Here is a 9,402-nt window from a genome sequence, read left to right on the forward strand (position 1 = left end):
CATTTGCTTGTAATACTTAAATGAATCTTTGAAATCTGGTTTTCAAATGAAAAGTAGAATAGAAAAAAGGAAACTTAGGAGTGGAGAAGTAGTAGAGGTGTAATATCTTGTTCGACTTTTAATTCTCCTTTAAGCCATGCACATACAGATTCTAGAACTCTATGGTGCTTTGGATCAAGCTGTACAGTTATTTACACACAAGAACTTTGCATGATACCTACTAACGGAAGTCTGCTAGGTTTCAGAACTGTATATCCCCACTGGAATTCAATTTTGTTTTAACATGCAATTGTTCTCTTTTTAACGACTGCATCGCTAACATGTGCAACACTTCCAGACTACTTCCTCAAGGTCTAACATAGCCAGGCCTGCTAGAATTATAAGCAGGAACAGTAAAAAGATGATGGGCATCATGTTACTAAGAAGTGGGAAATACTAAAACTCAAAAGACTTACTTATCTAAGCAGATGTGTATATGACTGTACTTTAAATCTATAATCTTCCAAGGAATATCCTGTAGAAGGAATATAATCTGCAAGTTCAACCACTTTCCTGTTACAGAGATTCAGTCCTTGAAAGACCTCATTTACTACTAACATGCCTAATAATTTGTCATTTGTTAAAACTACCGTATTTGCCAGACTTTTTTTGGCCCAAAAACATGCCTCCAAATGGGGGGGGGGTCGTCTTATACGCCGGGTGCACTTCAGTTGGGCCGGGAAAGAGCCGCCACCATTGAGTGAGTGACGCGGGGCCGCACCAGTCGGGGAGAAAGGCAGGCAGGCAGGCAGTCGGTCCGGAGGGAAACAGAGCCGGCCATGCCTGAGCGGCCAGAGCCCACCGCCGGAGAGTTGCTTCCCTTCCTCCTCCGCTGCTGCCCCCCCAGCGCTTCCCCTCCTCCTTGGCGCTGAGCCAGCTACCCGCTTGCCCGCCCGCCACCAGAGAGCCACTTCCCCTCCTCCTCGGGCCTTGTTGCCCATAAACGTCCAGGGCGGGCCCAGGCAGAGCTCCGGGCAGCTGCCGCTGCCACAGCAGCAGAACTGTCCACTCTATATTTTAAGTGAAAATGTTTGGGGGGGGGTCGTCTTATACGCCGGCAAATACAGTACATGAGACTCTAGCATTGGAACCAAATTGTTAGTTTTGCTCCAACAAACCCTCCTCTGGAACCAATTAAAATTTTTATTACTTCAAGCTTCCTGCTAGTAAAACACAAGTGATGGCAGCAACATTTTCTTTGCATTTCTCCTCTGATAACTGGACTCTGAAAGTTAATCATACAAAATTGAAACTCTAACAATGCAATGTGACTTAAACAAAATCACAGTAAAATATGCTAGGTGATTATGGCAAACGGGGAAAAAATGAGATTCTAACAATCTAGCACAAACAAATTTACAGAGAATACTGGGCCAGATTTATGCTACACTATGCCATGATTACCCAAAAATAAAAAGATTCCCAAAACTACTGTGCTATGTATTCTGCCAGAAAAATGCCTACTTATTTGTTCTGCAGAGAGAGCCTACAAAAGGACTAGTGCCTATACAGTATCATGTAGTACTACAGCACTTACATGTGTGAAAGAACCCCCTCAGCAATGGACAGCTTGTGGTGCAAAACACATTTTCAGATTTTGTCAACCATACTGGTAGGTAGAACTAAAGAATTTAGCTGCTGTGCTTGCTTCATCTTCTCCTAGATCTCCTTAGATACCAAAAAGTTTGAGAAACTCTCAAAAAGAGACTGCAAAGCATAATACAGTACGTAATAACAGTTTTGCCAGCCAGCACAGGAATTGCATTAGGGCTGCAACCTACAGTTGGGAAAGATTTGCTTTGCTGATATCCTAAAGTGTTTCTTTACAGGACAAAATCTTCTCCCAAGGCAAAGAGCAGCAACTAAACAGCAACGGCCCAAAAGGCTACCGTCCTCCTCGCTAAAGATTTTGCAGCCCAGGTGGGTGCTGAGGGACCAGAGTGCGGTGGGAACGGGTTGAAAAAATGGGGAGCTTATTGGGCGAGTCCAGGAATCCAAGGGCAATGCCACCCAAAAGGCGACAGGGGGCGCCACACGACCCTGTGGGAAGCTGCGGTGGGGGGATGAGGCGGAGGAGGCGCCGCAGAGCCTCCACAGGGCAGGGCTCCGACCGCGGGGAAGGCGTGCGGGGCAGGGGGGAGGGGAGAGCCCCGACTCCTGACGCGCGCCAACTCTTGGCAGGTTCCCCTTCTCCGCGAGGCTGAGCCCCGCCCCTCACGCGTCGGCGGGCTGAGAGGCTGGCCTTAAAGGAAATCACCGCGCCGCCCCCCTCGCCTCACTCCCTCCCTCCTTCCCGGTTGCCCGTTACCCTTATTACCCATCACTCTCAGCGCAGCGCCGCCATCCTGCCTCTGGCCAGCTCCCACGGGAACGAGGGTTGACCTCGCGAGAACTGCCGCTTCAGCCTTCCCCCCCCTTCCTCTCCTCCTCTTCCCTCCTCTGAGAAACAACATGGCGGAAGCGACGCGCACGTGTCCGTGTGTCCCAGATACACAACAGCGCCCGCAAGCTTCCGTACGTGCTCGCCCGCGTACGGAGAGGAAGCCAGAGACTGGCTCTCGAGGGAAAAGGGAGGTGACGTCTTCGCCGGCGCGCACGCGCTCATTCCGTTGAGCAGTCTGGATTCGAACGAGGCGCGCAAGCCACCGCCTCCTTTCTCCCCCTCCCAACCGCACGCACAGGTCACATGGGGATATAATTCCTCCTCCTCCTCCTCACCTCCCCCCCGCACCATCCGGGTCCCTCCAACCCACCCCCCCGCCCCCAAAAGGAGGAGGCCTGACCTGGTTGCTGAGAGACGGAAAACCCAGCCCGCAAGGAGAAAACGAAGCGCTCGCTTCTTTCTCCTCCGTTCCTTCTCCGAGCCAGTCTTCGCCGCACGTCAGCGCTCGGCCCCCCAACAAGCAGCGCCCGCTTGGCTCCCCTCAGCGTCGCGCGGCAGCGGCTCCTCTTCCGCTTCCTCCCCCCCCTCCCCATATTCCTTTGCCCAGCCCGCGAATGGTGGGGGGGCGCTCCCTGCAGCTCCGCCTGCTGGTGGGCCGAGGGAGGCGACTGGGGCCGCCCTGGAGTGGCTCGCCCTGGCCCGTTTGCGGCGGAACGGTGGCGCGCCTCGCGGAGGGAGGGAGGGGAAGGAGGTGGAGGGGGGGGGCCAGGCGAGGGCAGGACTTTTTGGCTGTCGGCGAGGGCAACACCGGTAGAGAGAAGCCCAGTTACCTTCGCCTAAAGGAAGTGGCCCGCAGTACGCTATTTACTCGGAAACAAGCCCCCGCTAAAACGCCTTGGATCAATGCCCCTCAAGCGACGCCGCCTGGGATTGCCGACCGGAGCGGCGGGTTTTGCAGCCCGTTCCCCTCCGTGCCCTTTATTGGGAAGCGAGCCCCTCCCACCCATTTCAAGCAGAATCGTTTTATTTCCAGATTTATATGGCGCGGTTCACTCCCCGCGCCCATGCCAAGCGTACCACTACGTCGATGATAACTGTTTCACGTGAATCCTCCCTAGGCTTTCCATTTTCTGTGAGGGGAAAAAGCAACTAAACGCCATAAAGTCATTTAAAATGGTGTAAATATTACAAAGGTGAAGCAGATAGGTACATAGTGAAGAGAATGTAAAATGTCTTAATGGCTTATTTTGTATATTTGACCCACCTCACAGCGTTGTTGTGAGGATAAAGTAGGAACCATGTACAGTACTCCACCTTGAGCTCCCTGGAGGAAGTGTGGGGTATTAAATACATAATAATGAATAATTATATGGTGTCAATTCTAACAAATGGCAACTTTCCAGGGTTTTCTAGGGCTGGAGGCATAGACCGGTTGAAGATGAATAAACTGAAGTTCAGTCCACACAAGACAAGAGGTGCTCCTGGTTTGTCAAAAGGCACATCTGGGAATAGAATTTCAACCTGTCCTGGATGGGTTACGCTTCCCCTGAAAACACCAGTCGCCAGCTTGGGTGTGCTCCTGGATCAGCAGTTCTAGGTGGTGGCCAGGAATGCATTTGGGCACTTAAAATTAGCTGCACCTGTTCTTGGAGAAGTCTGCTCTGACTTGGGTGACATATGCCTTATACTGTACCGTGTTTCCCCAAATATAAAACAGCGTCTTATATTAATTTTTGCTCCAACAAAAAGCAGTAGGGCTTATTTTCAGGGGATGTTTTATTTTTGTCGTGTACAACACATTTATTCAAATACAGTACAGTCATGTCATCTGGTTGCTGCACAATGGTGGAGGGTTTCATTTAACTAGGGCTTATTTTTGGGATAGGGATTATATTACAAACATCCTGAAAAATCATAGAAGGGCTTATTTTCAAGTTAGGTCTTATTTTTGGGAAAACAGAGTAGTTGCATTGCAGCTAAATTATTGTAATGTGCTCTGTGTGGGGGGCTGCCTTTGGAAAATGTTTGGTATGTGGTTCAAAACTACTGGAAAGACTGCATCTTCCTTTAGGAATCTGCCTGCATTTTAAAATCTTCAGGGAAGGCTTTTCTTTCCATTCTGTCCCCCCCCCCCCGGTGCATTTGTGAGGGCAGGGAGAGGATCTTCTCTGTTGCACCCAAGTTATGGAACACCCTCTTTGCTGGCCTTCCATAAACAGGCAAAGACCTTTCTCTTTAGGCTGGCTTTTTCTCAGTAACTGGCTACCTACCTTCCAATTTTAATGTTGTTTGTTTTAATATTGTAAACCACATTGGTTCCTTCTAAACAATAAGGCAGAATATAACTATTTTAAAAAAGTAAATAATAGAGGACTCAGAAGTGTTTTACCAGCATCTCCCTCTGCAGGACTAGCATGCATAAGCTAGCTCTTGTCACAGGAGGCACAGGGAAGAACCAAATTCCCAGCCTCTAACCCTTCAGCCAGATATAACTCATGGAACTATACAAACATGAACATGCTGTTTAAGTACTGGTTTATAGTAGAAATGGATGCTATAAATTATCATAAGCATGTAAACTCTTAGATTGTAACACATTTTATATTAAGATCCACATTATATAAATAATAACTATGTGTTAATAATGTAAGTTTGCAGTTTTGGCCCCAGAGTCTCATGAGGGCTTCTATATAGTAGGTGGAAAACAGATTCTTAAGTCATCAAATCAGTGTTTTATTTTGAGGGGAAAAAATCTAGGGAAGAATTGCTAGTGGCTTCACTATACCTTAATGTGAATTCCAGTTATGTAGTAATTATCAGTTTTGGACCTGGAACCTCAACATCAAATCTCTATTTTGACGTTAAATTCAAATTTGGGCCTGTCACTTTCTTTCACCTTAATCTCTAGCTCATGATTTGATGTCATGTTAAAATACGGGAATGATACAAAAAATAAGGGTGCTATTAATGTGTAATGAATGTGTACATTATATTCTATGCCATAAACATAGAATATTTCCAGAATTATGTGCATCCTGTTTAGAACAAAACACAGAATAGTGTATGTCAGCCTGGGGATCATGACTTCCAAGGAGGGGTCACAAAGTGTTTTGCGGGGGTTGGGGCTCACCTTATATGTGTTGTAAAGGTTCCCCTTGACAATTTGTCCAGTCATGTCCGACTCTAGGGGGCGGTGCTCATCTCCGTTTCCAACCCATAGAGCTAGTGTTTGTCCAAAGACAATCTTCTGTGTCGCCCTTGTTAAATAATTTCTTCTTTAACCTTTTGGAGTGGGATATGTATCAAAAGTTCGCATACATGTATGTGTATGAGAAACATGCCCTTTAGAGCAGTGGTCCCCAACTTTGGGCCTCCAGATGTTCTTGGACTTCAACTCCCAGAAATCCTACCCAGCAGAGGTGGTGGTGAAGGCTTGTGGGAGTTATAGTCCAAGAACATCTGGAGGCCCAAGGTTGGGGACCACTGCTTTAGAGGATAAAGAAGCTTCTGCTTTCTGAGAGGATGACTACCCCATTAACAATACCTTTTATGCAAATATGGGGGGGTGTCACAGCTTAATTGGCTACTATAAAAGGCTGTTGTGACTTGAAAAATAAAACACTGGCATAGAACAAAGGTTTTATCTTAATGCAGAATCAGTTGAGAATGATGTGAATTGAATTGTAGAGCTGGAAGGAACCTTAAGGGTCATCAAGGCCAGTTCATCAAGTGGAAGCTTCTGATATGGAATTGATAATACAGGACAGGAAATCTGTTCTTCCAAGCAGCGAGTGGGCATCATGTGATTATATTGATTCATCTAATCAATATAAAATTGAGGTTAGTTGTTCAAGAGGGAACCATAAAAATATGGACTTTTTGAATTAATAAAGCCACATGGCTATGATTTCCTGCTGCAGTTCCACTACTAGCTGTTTTCATAGTTCTAGTTAGAAATCCTACTGCATCTCTAGAGTACATATGGTCGATACCAAGCAATTAGTAAAAATTTGATCAGTGTAGGGTTTGGTTATGAAGATACTGTTTATCAGAGCACCTTTTCCTAAGAAGATCAACTTGCAGTACCTGTTCCTTGGCCATGCTGTTACGGGTTGCCACAGTGAGAGAGTCTAAGAAGAGATCTACTGTACTAGAAACGGAACCTTGTGGCACCATCCCCATGGAATGGGCTCCCAGCAAAGCTGTGCCTGCTTCTTCTCTCACTTTAAGCAAGCTTTAAGAGGTTCCTCATGATGAGGTCTTTTCAACCTTACTAGATTTGTCTGTCTGTCTGTCTGTCTATCTATCTATCTATTTATTTATATAAATACATATTGCGGCTAACTAGTAGCAAAGCTACTACTCTGGGTGGCAAACACAACCAAACATAACAATAATAGAAAGTAATAAAAACATAGGTAAAGAAAAATTCTAAATTCCAGGACTATGATAAACATTAACCAATGGGTGCAATGATTCAACAAGGCCATGGGTTGCCAAAAATCCACATGGGGTGGACCAAAAGGAGAATATATTACTTGGGGTGAACTAAAAAAAGGTTTTGGAGAACAACCAGGATTTAAGTTTCCTCCAGAAACCCAAGGGGGCATGGGGTGGGGCTAACTGCACCTGTCACCACAGAGACAGCTTTATTATGGGTGGATAATTTCTGGGCTTCCCCTGGGGCGGCTAACTGGAGCATTTCCATATAAGAGGCGTGGGTGGGACAGGTAGATGTTTTGAGGGAGAGGCGCTCAGACAAGTAACAAGGTCCTAAACGGTTAAGGGCTCTAAAAGCTAACATAAGCACCTTCAATTTGGCCCAGAAGCGTACAGGCAGCCAGTGTGGATAGGCCATGATAGGAGTTATATTGAAATATTCTAGAAACCAACCTGGCAGCAGCATTCTGTACCAACTGCAGCTTCCAAACCACCTTCAGGGGCAGCCCCACATAGAGTGCTGCAATAGTCGATTTACAAGATTACAAATGCATGGAACAATGTGAGGGATTTACTGTCAAGATAGGGGCAGAGGTGTGCAATGTGTCTCAGCTGGTAAAAGGCAGACTTGGCCACAGTTGAGATCTGATATTCCATTGATACTTTTAAAAAAATTATGTTCTGTCTGCTACCATTGTTATATTATTGTTTTGACTGTAAACTGCTCAGAGTAGTGCCTACCAGAAATCAAATAGTATACAAATATAATAAATAAATCTCCATATATGAAAAGCTGTAGCCATTGACTTTTACCATTAATTTTGTTGCAAAGTACAGTTTTTATCAAGAAAAAATATGACATTTCAACTCCAGCAGTATTTTATGGTTATGTTCCTTAGTCATGGAGGACAGAGTAGAGACTTCTGGTTTCAATTCGAATGGATTATTACTAAAACTAGAATTAGATATATCATTTAGGTCCTGTTCTCAAAATAGTGGCCAAACCTGTATCTTCTTGCTTTCATTTCTGTAAACACCTAGAGATAGATTGTGAATGCTGACCCTCTGCACTACATGATTCACTGCTGCTTCTGAGGGCAGACTTATCAGTGATACAATATCATGTACAGTATGTTGCATGTTTAGTTACTAGGCAGGGAAACAGCTAAGTGGCACATTTGCTTTAACATTGACAATGCTTCTGTTGTTTTTATGTGCCGTCACATTTAAACCGACTTGCAGCAACCTTTTTTAATTAATATTTTATTTTTAAACTACTAGGAATAAGGTAGGGAATACAAAAGGTAAAAGGAAGTGGAAGGGATAGGAAAAAGGTTTTAAGGATAGGAGAATACAGAATATACAATCATCCAATCTAGTCATATTAAGTATTCATTTTTCAATTAAAAAATCAATTTTCTACTTTTTTAAAAAACTATTTGATTACCCTCTAGCTATCAACTTACATTTATGTTTTAGTTTAAATCTGTTACTCCAACACTATCAGGAAACCAAGACCATTTGTAAAATACATCCCCTCTTTCAACTTCCTTCTGTCTTGGACATACATTCAGCATGCCTGAAAGAGTATCTATTTCTGTCACTTCCCATACTTTCTCAGTATGCTTCTCTTGTTTCCTTGGCTCTGTTTTCTTCCAGTTTTTGGAAGAGAAGGATGAATCCAGGACAGTAATCTAATTTTTAACATCACATTTTCTGATTGTTGTAGCTAAATAGCTCACTGGGTAACTCTTTATCCCATCTATGTTACCTGGCATCGCACTCAATAAAAGCAGTTCTGGAGTTAGTACAGTTTCATTTAACTGTTGTTTAACATCTGATGACTTCTCGCCTGAGACACTCATTTACCTGCTGAAATCCTGTTATTATCATTTGCAAGGTAACCTGCCATTCTTTATCTGACAAATTCCCCAACGTTTGATATTTTAATTTTTTGGAGGCCATTTCCATCTTTCCAATGAGTATGGTCTGTATAAATAATACTCTTTAGTTTCCACTATTTTATCAACAAACCAAACCCACCATCATAAACCTCCCCTAGGTACTTCCTCCCATCCTTACCCAGATATTATAGTATATAGATCAACTTTTAGCCCAACAATTTAAATTACAATTGTGGCAGTATTATCAGAGTCCCACACAGTCCAGCCAAAAAAAGTCCAGACTAAACAGCAGACACAGGCAGGCAGTCTCTCCAGTAGGTATCCTTATAATCCGTCAAACTCCAGTCCTGCTTTTCCTAGCTCCTCAGTCTATTCGGTTGTGTCGTCTCGCTGATGATTCACAGTCCATTTTTTTGCTTCCAAAAGTATATTCCTCCTAAAACCCAGCAAGGTTCTGTTATCAAAGTCCCATTCATCAAACTCATCCTGGTTTTCCTAGCTCCTCAATTTAGCCAATTGAGTCGTCTCACTGGTGATTCACAGTCCGTTTTCTTGCTTCCAAAAGCTTATTCCTCCTTCTCCGAAAACCCAGCAAGATTCTGTTTTCAGAGTCCCACACAGTCTAGGGAGAAATAT

General features: G+C 44.5%; 1 protein-coding gene across 4 annotated transcripts in view; it reads right to left on the bottom strand.

Moving 5' to 3' along the window:
- ZZZ3 (zinc finger ZZ-type containing 3) overlaps nt 1–3,352 on the bottom strand; it is a 73,950-nt gene extending 70,598 nt beyond the window's left edge. The window contains exon 1 of one of the 4 annotated variants that reach the window (XM_020794673.3): nt 3,253–3,352. The gene's annotated coding sequence lies outside the window, so the exon portion shown is untranslated. Of the gene's footprint in view, nt 1–1,576; nt 2,049–2,356; nt 2,492–2,822; nt 2,964–3,252 lie in introns of those variants that run through there. The other 3 variants (XM_072997815.2, XM_020794672.3, XM_078393002.1) reach the window with 3 other exon arrangements.
- Between the last annotated feature and the right edge of the window lie 6,050 nt (nt 3,353–9,402).

This window comes from Pogona vitticeps, chromosome 4 (genome assembly GCF_051106095.1).
Source record: "Pogona vitticeps strain Pit_001003342236 chromosome 4, PviZW2.1, whole genome shotgun sequence".
NCBI classification, from domain to species: Eukaryota; Metazoa; Chordata; class Lepidosauria; order Squamata; family Agamidae; genus Pogona; species Pogona vitticeps.